General features: G+C 30.8%; 1 protein-coding gene across 1 annotated transcript in view; it reads right to left on the minus strand.

Annotated features, from left to right (window-relative positions):
• LOC111621342 (helicase ARIP4-like) overlaps window positions 1-14,027 on the minus strand; it is a 93,499-nt gene extending 79,472 nt beyond the window's left edge. The window contains exon 1 of the mRNA XM_023363438.1: window positions 13,882-14,027. The gene's annotated coding sequence lies outside the window, so the exon portion shown is untranslated. The remainder of the gene's footprint in view (window positions 1-13,881) is intronic.
• Between the last annotated feature and the right edge of the window lie 387 nt (window positions 14,028-14,414).

The raw sequence follows: 14,414 nt of genomic DNA on the forward strand, positions 1-14,414 counted from the left end.
CGTATGTGTTTCAAAATGTCTTTTAAATTACTAACAACAAATATGAAAGACTAAGTGCAATGTTGTAACAAATTTCATTTCCATCCAAGTTAAGAATGATATGATTCATCGAAAACTGCACAAACGAACATAAACAGTGGCGTAATCATCCGACTCCAGACCGATTTTGAATTTGTAAACTGTCATTGCAACGGACAGTTGACATTGTGCTCTGGAGGAAACAATTTGTATCACTCTTGCTAAGGATATAATTTGTATATGGAATTTTTGGTAAGTTAACTATAATTTGTTTCGTAATATGTAACACGTGTTGTTATTGTTTTAATAACACAAAACTTGTATTTTCTAAATTTCTTTATTTATTTCCAGTTCTTTTAAAAGAATGATGACAGAGAACGAAAATATAAAAAGAAAATACGAACAAGAAAATAGAAGTTTTAATAATAAGTGGGAGGAGAATTTCTTTTTTGTTGACAATAACAGAAAAGCATTATGTGTTATTTGTAATTCTACAGTCAAAAATTATAAAGCTATCAATTTACGTCGACATTATGAAACCAATCATCCTTAGTTTTCTAATCAGTATCCACCAAATTCCAAATTAAGATCAGATAAACTTGCTTCTTTAATTAAAATCAAATTTAAATAAACAACAGTCAATTTTGACGACCTTTAGCAATCAAGCTAATAATGTGGCTGAAGCCAGTTTTGTTATTACCTGGAATATTGCTCATGCAAAACGCCCGTAGAGGGAGAGTTTATTAAAAAAAACTTGGAAGATGTACTTGAAGTTTTAGATCCAAATAATGCAGCATTGCACATAGTTGTTTCGCAAATTCCCATCTCGAGACACACAACCGAACAACACATAACTGCAATTAATACTTCTCTTGAATATAATTTAAAAAATGATTTGAAGAACTGTATTGCATTCAGTTTAGCCCTTGACGAATCGACAGATATCATAGATCTTCCGCAATTGGCAGTTTTCATACGTTTTGTTTCACCTGACTTCGTTGTTAAAGAAGAATTATTAGATTTAGTAGCACTTCAAGCGGTGTCGCTATTAAAAATGCATTAGATTCCATAATGAAAACTTTTGATGTGCCATCAAACTTAACTTCTTAATAAACTTGTANATAAAAGCATCTGCTGAGCAGAATTCAACTAAGTACACATTCACAGATGAAGAAAAAAACAGAACTTGTACAGGTCTTCTGTCACAGGTATTATATTAGGTCACCCCTTTCCATTGTTCAAACACTGATATCTGTTATTTTTCACTCTATACACACCATTCCAACAGCTTATGCTGTTTTCCATCACAGAATCTCATGACACTAAATTTCTGATATTTGTATTGGAAATTTTCAAGTTAGTTATATTAACCATAACTGTGTCATTTGTTCTAATCCTATTTTCATGTATCACAAACACCTGTCATCCTGTACTTAATCCTGCAAAAGTTTCAACATATTCCTCACTTTCCACACTCTCAAGATCACTGCATCTAGAAGTTATATATTGGATATACGATAAAGCTCAATAATCAAAAATCACTAGAATACATTGTGGCTTTTCAGAAAAAACAGCCTCAATGAGAAATTTTGCATCCTGGCTGCTTATAAAAAGCCACAAAGTGTTCTGACATTTTAAAAAAATTTCACAATGCAAAATTTGTGTTGAGACTTAAAAAGAATGATCAAAACACATTCCAGTATTATCATCATACCACAATGTGTTGTTGAAGAAACAACATGGTAAATTTTTATCAGACACATACACAAAACAATCTGCCATCTTAACCTCATTAACGAAGAAGAATAGACCCAAATTCAAAATCAACTCATGATGTCAAATCAAAATTGACAAATGACTATCATCAAACATGTCTGGGCTTTATCAGTTGAGCACCAAAGGCCTATTTGAGCAGTTGTATGCTTGAAATAAGTTTACAACTACTGACAACAACACCATCAACATATGTGATGTGCCTTCAAGTTCACTATCTCTTTGGTCAGCATCAAATATAACATCTGAAATTAAACAGAACTTTGTAAACTACAATTGTGAAATGACTGCATCAATAAAAAGTGCAAATGTTATTCAAAATTCTCAATCTTAACAGTTCCTGCAAAAATAATTGAGTTTGTCTGTTTTTAATTATTATACTTATTCAGTTATATATCCTAAACTTTTTATTTGTTACTACAGAATTAACAGGAAACAACAATGACATGCTGGAATGCATTGTAGTCTTTTCTTTAACAGTCCTAACAGAAATTTTGCATTATGACTCTATAAGCAGTCAGCACATGAAATTTGTTGTGGCTGATTCTGTAAAGCCTCAACACATTCTGATAATTGTTTCCACTCAGTGAACATTTTTGATCTTTGAGCCTAATATATATAAAACATCTTTTGATGCAAATACAGTATAGTATGTTTCATTGATGTCAATTATTAAATAATTGTACTAAAAGATATTTAGGTTTTGATAATATAATTATTGTTTTGTTTTTTGAAACATCAAAGAGCTTGATAAATGTTATTAACTATGAAAATTTTATATAGCATTCACCCATATGAGCATCTACATATATATAAAATGTTATCCAGAACTTGAAACATAGAGAGTAGGCAAATAAGACTGTGCTCAGTTTTCAGTTTTTGTTGATAGATGACGGTAGGTAGACATTATGAAAAGCAACAAATTTCATTTCAAATTTTGAATATTTTAACAGTTTAAAAAAATGAATATTGTTTATTTTTTTAAATTGACATTTCAAAGATTGGTCGTGTTCAACATCAATTGAAAGATGGATAAACAAAATTAGCATTTTTGGTATATTATGCTTTTTTATTTTTAAAAAAGGCAAAATTGTAGTGCAAACTTGTAAAGGTGTGTATGTTGTATGGCAAGGATGCCTTGAAAGAATGTGTATACCAGAAGTGGTTTGTAAGATTTCATTCTGAAGATTTTTCTGTCCAAGACATATCATGCTTGGACTGGCCACAAGAGATCAATACTGACAAAGTGAAGGAACTAATCAACACCAATCCACACTATACAAAGCAGGAAATTGCAAGCATTCTCCAAATATTAAAATTGAGTGTGGAAAATCATCTGCGTCAACTCACAAAATTATTACATTAGTAAACTTGACATTTGGGTTCAGCATGAATTGTCTTGTGGCTACACGCCTGTTTTCTTTTATTAATTTTGTTATCATTACTATTGGTCCATATAGTTTTAGTTTAATTTAAATTCTAGAATTTTCTTTCCTTCCGATTTCTTTGTTCTTTTGTCTCAGACTTCCGAGAACTCGCCTCACCCCTAACCCATCAGAGGGTAGCCTTAGAACAAAAGGAGAAAACGGGGCTGGAAGAGAAGGAAAACAAAGGGTTTTTCGGCATTCTTAGGCCAGACTCGAAGAGCGAGAGAAGAGTGGCAGCAGGTCTGGAACGGAAAGTTGGGGAACGCTGCAGAAGGAGGCCATAAGAAGCAGATTGACAGAAGAATCTGATCGACGATTATAAAGAGAAACGCCAAAACGGACCCAAATTGTTCTAAAAAGAGAACAGACGAGAACGAAGCCGAGACGAGGAACGGGAGGAGAACCAACAGGAAAATTGGGTACCCTCTGTCCTTTAATTCTTCTTATTTCCCCTTTCTATCTTTTCTATCTCTTAGTTTAATTTAGTTTTAAGTTAGTTTAAGTTTACGCGCACAACTAAATTTGTCAGGAGGTAGTTACCGAGAAAGAAACTACCGGTCTATTGGTATATCCAATCGCTCGGGATTTTGGAAACATTTGTAGGTAAACAGCGGGAATCCGAACTTACTCTGTATATATATTAATGTTAGCGCGAAATTAAACTTGTTTAATTAGTAAAACGTATCTGTGTTTTCCTGTCCGCGCTGTACATTTTCACAGTCTGAAGCAAATTGTCTAGAATGCATTTCCATTAGCAAAAATATGAAAAAAAGATCCATTTCTGAAGCAGGTGATAATGGGCAGTGAAAAATGGATCATGTACAACATGTTGAGTGCAAATGATAATGAGGCTACATGGCAAACCACCACAAACCACTTCAAAGGTAGGACTTCGCTCAAATAAGATTGTGCTCTCAATTTGGTGGGACTGGAAGGCTAGTTGTTTCTGAAGAACAAAACAATCAATTCTGGTATGAACTGTGGCCAACTGGGCAAATTGAATGTAGCTATCCATGAGAAGCATCTAGAATTGGTAAACCAAAAGAAAGTCATCAGACCTCGCTAATCTTTGCAAACATGGCAAAAATTATTGCAGTTAAGCTGAAAGGTCTTGCCATATCCTCTATATTTACTACATATTGCCTCCTCTGAGTAACACCTATTTTGTTTGCTTCAAAATTATTTAAATGGACAGTGCTTTGTTTCAGAGGAAGACATCAATGATGGCACTTAAGATGGCGAAAAACATTAAGATGGCATTTAAAATTTTTTGCCAAGACAGACAGGAAGTTCTTTAAGCAAGGAATTATGGAGCTTGGAAAAAGATGGAAAAAGACTGTAAATCAAAATAGCCTTTACATCATTGAATAAATTTATTGCTTTCTCTAAAAAAAATTCTTTCATTTACATGTTAAAAAATTGCATGGACTTATGTTGATGTATAGGAGTGGCCAATATCATAATTCTTTTTTTATATTTTAAGAAAAATATTAATACATTCAAACTACCTATGAAAGAAAAATATTCCAATGCAGTTTTATCATCAATACTATTGAAACTATTTTGTCAATTTATTCTTAAAATCACTATCATTGTTGATACACAAAATTGATCTATAGTGATGCTTATGATGTTTTTTTATAGTTGTACCACCCTTTGAGTATGCATGTTCTGCAAAAATCTTGGATACATTTAACCATTAGAACTGGCTGTACTCTTAGTTGTATAAGCTCTTATATAATTAGGCAATCCACATAAATAACAACAGAAAAAATAAGTTTTAGTTGAGTTTAGTCCGGTAACTACAAAATTACAACTTATAATGAACCTTCCCAAATGAGTCTTACACTATTACATGCAATAGTAATTGCCTTTTGGTTACTCCTATAAAATTTGATTTTGGTATTTATGGGATTTTTGTGTTTCAACAATGATATATTCTGCTCAAACAATTAAAAGTACAAGTAATGAAAAGCATGACAGTTCCAGTTTCTATAAAATTCTTCTTGCCTTCTCTTTCTGAATTTCAATTTTGTTTTTCTTCTTATCAATCTTGCTGATAATAAAAATAATAATTGAGAAATTTCAATTGAATAGACATAATTTATACTTATCACAATCATAAATTGAATACACATAGGCATAATTGCAAAACATGGCCCATTTCAGAATAATATCAATATATGCTGATCTAAAATATTATAAAGCTTTAAATTTGGCATAAAACTGTAACAGCTTTTAATAAAATTAAATATTTCAAAACATTACATTTTTATGTTTTGAATGATTTGATTTTATTAAAAAGCTGCAAGATACTTTAAAATCAGAAACAAACTGTATTTGAAGCAAGAATGAAGTATGAAGACACTTTATTTACATAGTGATTTTTAAGTTTTTGTGAATTTCAAGTAAGACTTTGAATACTTTTTAAAGCTAACAAATAGAATGAACATATTTTTGAATGAGATTTAATCTTTTTTTTTTTTTAATGTTAATTGTCTGCTTTTTAGATCTTATGTGAAAATATGAAATTTTCATATAAACTGCTCATATATATATCTATCAATGGCAAAGAATATTTATAAAAAATCAGACATCAAACTTTAACAATTATTGAGAAATTCCTCAATTACACTGTTTTGAAATACACTATTAAACATATGCTCATTTTTAACATTTTTTAAAAACCAAAACCTATTATCTGCTAATGATTAACTAATAATCACATTTTTCCCCTGTAGACAGTGAGTAGGTTACAAAAATGTAAATACAGTCAACTCTAGATAACTCAAATTTATATTGAAGTACCAGCCCCTGAAGTGGAGATTCAATGTTAAACTTTCTTAATTACTCAAACTGAATTTTCAATAACATTAACTTTTTTGAACAAATTTTCAAAATTAAATTTGTGTACAAATTGTCACATAGCTTTTACACTAATTTCTCCCTTTTGTGTCTTCAGGGTTCTCTTTCATTGTATATGCAATGGAAAGAATATGTACTCAGCCACGAGGGCGATAGTCATGTAGTTAATGACAGACATGGAGGGTAGAAAACAGTGACTAATCTTATAGGAGTCTCTTCAGTAACAAGTGAATCTTGTTCTTATTTGTCTAAATTCAAACAATAAAAGTTCCTGCATCTGGCACTCCTTACATTTCCTAGTGCAGTGGGCATTGCATTTGTGGGTAATCTTCATTGATTAATCCTATGTGTACAATGGTAAAAAGTGTTCCATCAATCAGAGGCAAAAGAAAATTTGTAGATGATAACAAGTACATTAAGCAAAATTATCACCTTTTTAAATATTCCAGCAAATAATTTAATATCATAAAAATATTTTCGATTGTCTTTAACGATCTTCATCAGTTAAATAATAAAGTAAAAAGAACATTAAAGAAATAAAACTTAAATTAAAATTATGAAAAAATAATAACTGCACATGCATTTGTAATGATGTGCGCTTAAGGGAATAAATACAAAAAGATAGGGATATAAGAATATAAAAAATAAAAATAAAACGCTCAACATAATCGCATTAAAAATTAATGCCTCGTAAAAATTACAGTTTATCTTCATAAAATGATTTCCATGCTGTAGACAGAGAGTGGGCGTCCCTATGATTGATACAAGAAGTTTTCCCTTGGGCTTTATAAATCTCAAGCTTTTCGAGATGTTTGATGGAGTGCTTGTTAGACGTGAGTCTAATGATGGAAGCTTGGTCCCATATAACCTCAACTCCTTGCTGGTTGGCGTAAGATGCTAAAACAGTGCTATTGTTGTTCTTTCTAATAGAGTATTTATGTTCTTTGATTCTTTGTTCCAATCTTCTCAAAGTAGCGCCTATATAAACACTATCTGAATCAAAACGACGGTCTTTGATTAGTATGGAATAAATGCCGGAGGTAGCGATCTGGTTGTCATTCTTTTTTTATCATTTCTCAGTAACTTGTATACTGCAGGATTGCAACGATATATGATCCATAAATTATTGATGTTTGCAATATCGTTCATCATTTTTCTTAAGAAGGGATGATAGTTGATTACCGTCATGCGTTTATTGTTAATTAAAGGAAACTGATTAGTTTTAATCTGAAAAGTTGCGATGAGTTTTTTATAAGATTCTTTTGGTAACCATTCTGTTGTGCTATTTGTATAATGTACTCTAATTCCTTGTATCAAGTATATTTGTGCAATGAGTAAAGGCTCATTTGATCCACGATCGGAAAGCGGCATATTTAAAGTGTCTAGGATCCATTGAATTATATGGTATGATGATGTTATTCAGTCCCAGTTTCCTGTAGATGTTAGTGCATATTTCACCTCTTTTGCATATGATGTTGACGTCAAGGAAATGGACATTAGTAAAGCTTTCCTGGTCCAGTCGCAACTTTAAACCTTAAGTATTATTATTGATGTTATTTAAGAAAGCAAGAACATTGATATTATTTTTCCAAAGAATAAATACGTCATCAACATATCTAGAGTAAAGAATAACTTCTTCCTTGAATTTCAGTAATAAAGAATTTTCTAGCTGACATAAAACTAGATCGCAAAGTATGGGCAACATAGGGCTGCCCATAGGAACTCCCCTGTTCTGTAGGAAAATATTTCCATTAAATTCAAAGGATGTGTAACAGATTAAATCTGTGAGTTCCAGAATGTGCTTACGGTATTTTTCTGAATTCTCTATGTTGTTAAGCATAAAGTCCCTTAGGGCACAAAAACATAATGTTAGTTTTATAGATGGATATAACAAATCAAAATCCATGACCGTCATATATTCATTGTCTTTGAGATCAAGATCTTTGAGCCTCTCTATTAGTTGCTCTATTATAGTTTACCGATTCATTGATTCTTTAAAGAAACAACAAGGACTGCACAATTTTGAAATTACACAACTAATTGCTGGTAATTCAGGCAATGAAAGAAACAAGAAGTATGCTGCAATTTCTGCTAGAATCTAAAGAATAGTCCAAGATTTTCAAAATCGTAATGTGATTGATTACCTTACAGACATTGCATACAACTTTCAGTTTTAAACAATAATAATATGCATTGATTCTATTAAAACAAAATAAATTAGAACAAGCAATTATTTATTGTGACATTTAAAAATAGCAGTCCAGAATTGCGACATTTATTTAATTTAAAATATATGCTTTCTACCTCAAATTAGTACTATAATGTCTTGCCCCTGTATATCATACTTTTCCTTTAACAATAGAGTCGTGCCCGTCATCTATTAACTGCTTTCAGGGAAAGTTTTGATTGAAATAAAGTGACTTCCAGTTTGCATCAAAAGTTCATATATAATTAATCGAGCCTCCTGCTCCTAAGGTTTCCATATCTAGTCTCAGATTTCATCTATCTAACTTCGTTCTGGAGATTAAGGAAAGATGGATGGATGACAATGGAAATTTATAGATGGCCAATGTTTTCAAATTGCAGCCCAGCCCAATTATTAAAAAGTCAGGTGTATTATTTACATTTTTGTAGCCTACTCATTATCTACATGGCACAAAATGTGGGAGGTGAAATGCAAAGTCTTTTCCAGACCTCTTATGAGATAATGAAGAGGTATATCATGTTATTTCTTTACATATAATTTAAGATAATGAATGAGTATTAATTTAGAAAAACAGAATACATAAGAACAGACAATGGAAATTGAAAGCCATAAAATAAATAAAATAAAATAGTTTAAGTATTATGAGCTTTATACTAGTATCATCTAACTGTATATTTTCTTAGAACTAGATAGCACCAGTATAAGGGAAGTGGAATCAACAATATGCAAAAGAAGTGATAGATGTATACAGTACCAATGATTTTGTTTGATATAACTTGATGGTGAAGAGCAAGTTATATGTACAGCATTTTTCTGCTGCTTACATAATAACCTTAAATTTTTGAAATATGCTCTTACACTCCTCTGTAAAAAAATAAAATTCCAGGCTTTTTTACTTATTTGTGACAAACTATCTTTTTATCTTAGCCCAGGTTTAGTCATATTTTAAATAATTAAGAAATAAAATTTGTACTTATTCATCAATATAAAGGCATTTACATCTAGATTAGAGATTTATAACAGCAAAAATACCTAATTATACTGTTAAATTTGATTTTACAGTATTTTCTCAGATTGACCGGCATGCCACATATAACCAGGGGAGACCATCATGCCAGCTAAACCGCAACTAAAAATAAAATTAATCAGATCGAACAAAAGTAGTTGTTAAATAATGTTAAAGAAAACATTCTTCCCACAATAAAATAGAGTTTTAGTTTACAGAACAATAAAATAATTAGTGGTTTATTGACATTAATAGTATTAGTTAGTCAGTGGACTGCACTGACAGTCTACCCTGAACCTGAAAGATAACACCCTCTCAAATTTCACGTCTAGTAAATATTAATCAATGTAAGTTGAGATAATTTATAGTGAGTTTCTGAAATTTGTTATGTTTATTTTGTGTTTTTGGATAAAAATTAATAAAATAAACAAAAAATAAAAAAAAATAAAAAAACAAACTTTTGGCATTCCACAAGTATTTTCCATTGTCAGAAAGAAGAAAAAATCCAGAAATTAAACATACAATCGTAATTTTTAATGTAATGCTGAGTTTCAGAATTTTACAATAAAAATTGGTGACTGAGTTTCACACACCCTCTGGAGAGGGATGTTTAACTTCACTTAAACCAGCATGCCAGGTTTTACCATACAGAAAATCCAATTTCATGGTCTCCCCAGATAGACCAATATGCCAGAAAAATATGGTAGTATATTTTTATTAAGATTATTAAAATGTCATGTTTAAGTCTTGGTTCTCAATAAACAAGATGAAAAAGATTTATAATGGTCATCAAAAAAAATAAAATGTTATTCTACAGAAAGTGTCTCACATTCTGAGGAATGTAAGACCTGCAAGACATTTTCTAGAGGATAACAAGAAGTTCTTGCAATGTTAGGCTCAAAGACCAAAAAAATCTGTAACAATATGTTCTGACTTGATAAATCCACCATAATGCAAATTTTGTGTTGTAGCACTCTCAAAAATAAACTATGCATTTTGGTGTATTCAATAAGACCACAAAGTGAAATTCATATTGATATTCTTTTAATGGTCAATCAAAATGTGATCTGGTAATGTGAAAATGCCACATGTTATAGACCAGGGGTGGCCAACCTGCGGCTCGTGAGCCACATGCGGCTCTTTGAAGGATTATTTGTGGCTCTTGATAAATGTACCCGAGTTCCCTTTTCATTTTCGTGTTATTATATTTTTTTAAATTATTATCGTTCCGTATGTGTTTCAAAATGTCTTTTAAATTACTAACAACAAATATGAAAGACTAAGTGCAATGTTGTAACAAATTTCATTTCCGTCCGAGTTAAGAATGATATGACTCATTGAAAACTGCACAAACGAACATAAACAGTGGCGTAATCGTCCATTATCGACCGACTTCAGACCGATTTTGAATTTGTAAACTGTCATTGCAACGGGCAGTTGACATTGTGCTCTGGAGGAAACAATTTGTATCACTCTTGCTACGGATATAATTTGTAATCTGGAATTTTTGGTAAGTTAACTATAATTTGTTTCGTAATATGTAACACGTGTTGTTATTGTTTTAATAACACAAAACTTGTATTTTCTAAATTTCTTTATTTATTTCCAGTTCTTTTCAAAAAATGACGACAGAGAACGAAAATAAAAAAAGAAAATATGAGCAAGAAAATAGAAGTTTTAATAATGAGTGGGAGAAGAATTTCTTTTTTGTTGACAATAACAGAAAAGCATTATGTGTTATTTGTAATTCTACGGTCAAAAATTATAAAGCTAGCAATTTACGTCGACATTATGAAACCAATCATCTTCAGTTTTCTAATCAGTATCCACCAAATTCCAAATTAACATTAGATAAACTTGCTTCTTTAAAATCAAATTTAAATAAACAACAGTCAATTTTGACGATCTTTAGCAATCAAGTGTGGCTCAATAATGTGGCTGAAGCCAGTTTTGTTATTGTCTGGAATATTGCTCGTGCAAAACGCCCGTATGGAGGGAGAGAGTTTATTAAAAAAACTTGGAAGATGTACTTAAAGTTTTAGATCCAAATAATGCAGCATTGCACATAGTTGTTTCACAAATTCCCATCTCGAGACACACAACCAAACAACGCATAACTGCAATTAATACATCTCTTGAATATAATTTAAAAAATGATTTGAAGAACTGTATTGCATTAAGCTTAGCCCTTGATCTGTGATATCTGTTGATTCATCAACAGATATCACAGATCTTCCGCAATTGGCAGTTTTCATATGTTTTGTTTCACCTGACTTCGTTGTTAAAGAAGAATTATTAGATTTAGTAGCACTTCAAGAGTCAACCCGCGGTGTCGATATTAAAAATGCATTAGATTCTATAATGAAAACTTTTGATGCGCCTCTTAATAAACTTGTAAGCATTGCAACTGATGGAGCTCCGGCAATGCTGGGTAAAAAAGTCGGTCTTATTGAGCTTTTAAAAGATGATTCTCAAATTCCACAATTCATACTGATTCACTGCATAATTCACCGAGAACATCTCGTTACAAAATATTTAAAATATCCTGATGTTATGAAAACAGTGTTACACATTGTAAATTACATTCGCACCAATGCAAAAAATCATCGACAATTCAAAAATTTCCTTGAAGAATTAAAGAACGAAGAACTTCCAAATGACATTAATTTCTTTTGCATTGTTAGATGGTTATCTAGCTACAACGTATTAAATCGATTTGNAGATAGGACATCGATATAAGTCACAGTTATGATTTCACAGATTTGAGACAGCTTGATAGCCCAAACAGCCCCAGGCTTTCGCCCGTGCACGCTAAGTGACTTACATTACAAGCATTTAGCTTTCCGAAGTCTATGACAACAATTGTTTGGCATTGACGGCAGCGAATTTCATGCCAATAAGCTGCCTCGACTTGTTCAATTATGTTATCAACTCAATTTCATATTTATTTTCACATTTTCACTTCGCGGTCCTTCTCTGTTCTTTTTCTGTTATTTACACGTGTAGGTCATTTCATTGTTATCCACATTTGATATCATCATTTATCACATACTTCCATGACATTCTTGTCTGTCCGCTACAACTGCCAAGAATTAATGCAATTGGCGAAGCGTAGTGACAGTGGGCCAATAGAGAGCAGGATCCTTGCCATAATGCGGTTTGCCACCAATTTTCGTACGTGCGTTAATCGAGCTGAATAGTTTGGCCGAATATTTGGCTATTCAGCCATGCTCCTGGTCGAATATTCAGTATTCAGCCTGAGGCCAAAATATACTATTCATTACAACACTAATTTTTAATATTTAAATTCAATACACATATTTTGTACTTTTATTTATATGTTTTCAATAAATATAATTTCTGTAAAAAAATTTTTTAATACCTTTTTTGCATACCTTTTTAATATGTATTTAATTGTGGCTCATGAAAAATTTCAAATTTTGAAAAATGGCTCGGACTATCAAGGAGCTTGGCCACCCTGGATATATAGAATAACAGGCTATATTGTCAGATTCTGAACATATTTAGATTTCAGAATAATTCAGTTTTTTTCCCTATTATAAACCTGCTAACTTTTATTTAGTGGAATGGGACTATTTTGATTCCTTAACTGCAATAATTATTTTAATATTTGTTTGTACTAAAACATTAAACAGTGAAGGATTCCATCCAACATTAGTTAAAAAAATAAAGTAAATCATACTGGATTACAGAACAAATATGCAAATTTACTGCTCACACATCTGACTCATAAGATGCTAATAAACTATCATGTTTATTAGTGACTTACAATTATTTCAATACTATCATATGAAGAGAATGAAAGGATTTTAAGAGTACTAACCACTGTGGTTAATAAATGCATCTTTAATAATGAGTGAAGTTTAAATAATGCTAACAAGTAATCTTTAAAGGTAAACGGTTCAAAGTTGTTTGGGACATTAATAGGATTGAAAGTTTTAGCATTATTTAAACTTTCGCCAATTATTAAAGGTGCATTGATTAATTCAAATCCTTTACTTTTGATATGTAATTGATTCCATTAGATTCATATAACAAATCACAGACTATTTACATAATTAAAACCAAACAGTTTATTAATCTTAATTAACTTCTCCATACATAAACTGCAAGTCATAAAGCATTAAAAATAACCATTTTAACACGAAATATCACATAAATTTTATGTATTTTCAACTAAAAACCATATAAAACCCATATAAATATAATAATAAGTACCTAATTTATATAAAAATTTGGAGTGATTGACCTTAAATGCGCTGGAAAAAATTTATAAAATGTAAGCAAATCACTTCATTCAGCATGAAAATTACTTTAAAAATGAACATTTTTATGTTATTTAATCAAATTTGTTGATGCAAATTATAATTTTACCATTTAAAAGTCGCGATTACGTTGTTTAAAGGTAATAAATCATCAGTTTAAATCTCAGAAGCGACAAAGTCACATATAATCGACTTATACCATTAGTTGCCATTGATAGGCCTACAATGATAAATTAATGTAAAAAAAATATAAAGTTATACGAATATTATACATTTCTTGAATTAATTATTATTTCTTACCTATTTAACACCTTTTAGAGGTGAAAAAATTCGAAATTTTCGAATTGATGAAAAATTCTATGAAGACTTGTCATCAATTGGTAAACAACGAAAACTATCAAGCGAAGACAATCTGGCAGCACTGGAAAAGAAACACCGCCAAAAAATAGCTGATACAAAACAAAGAACTTTATATAAATTTGTAAAAAAAACTATATTAAATTGTTGTAAATAATGAATTATTGTCAATATTTATTAAAAACGGAAGATAAGCCAAGTGAAAGTAGATATATTAAAACGTAAGAATTTTCTTAAAACGTGTTCAAACATGTCGCCATTTTATCGTCGTTACATCGATTTTTAAGACTGTTGTATTGATGACTTTACTATTACCTTCAAAAAATTGAAAATATCTAAATAATTGGAATACTAAATTTATGATTACGAATGCAATTAGATATTATAAAACGATACGCTTTTAATTTGAATATAATAGTGGTGCAATTTAATTTTGTTTTAAAAGTAGTGAATATAAGATTTAAGTGTTTTGAGTG

Source organism: Centruroides sculpturatus, unplaced genomic scaffold (assembly GCF_000671375.1).
Source record: "Centruroides sculpturatus isolate CEXI.00-Female unplaced genomic scaffold, Cexi_2.0 scaffold98, whole genome shotgun sequence".
Taxonomy (NCBI): domain Eukaryota; kingdom Metazoa; phylum Arthropoda; class Arachnida; order Scorpiones; family Buthidae; genus Centruroides; species Centruroides sculpturatus.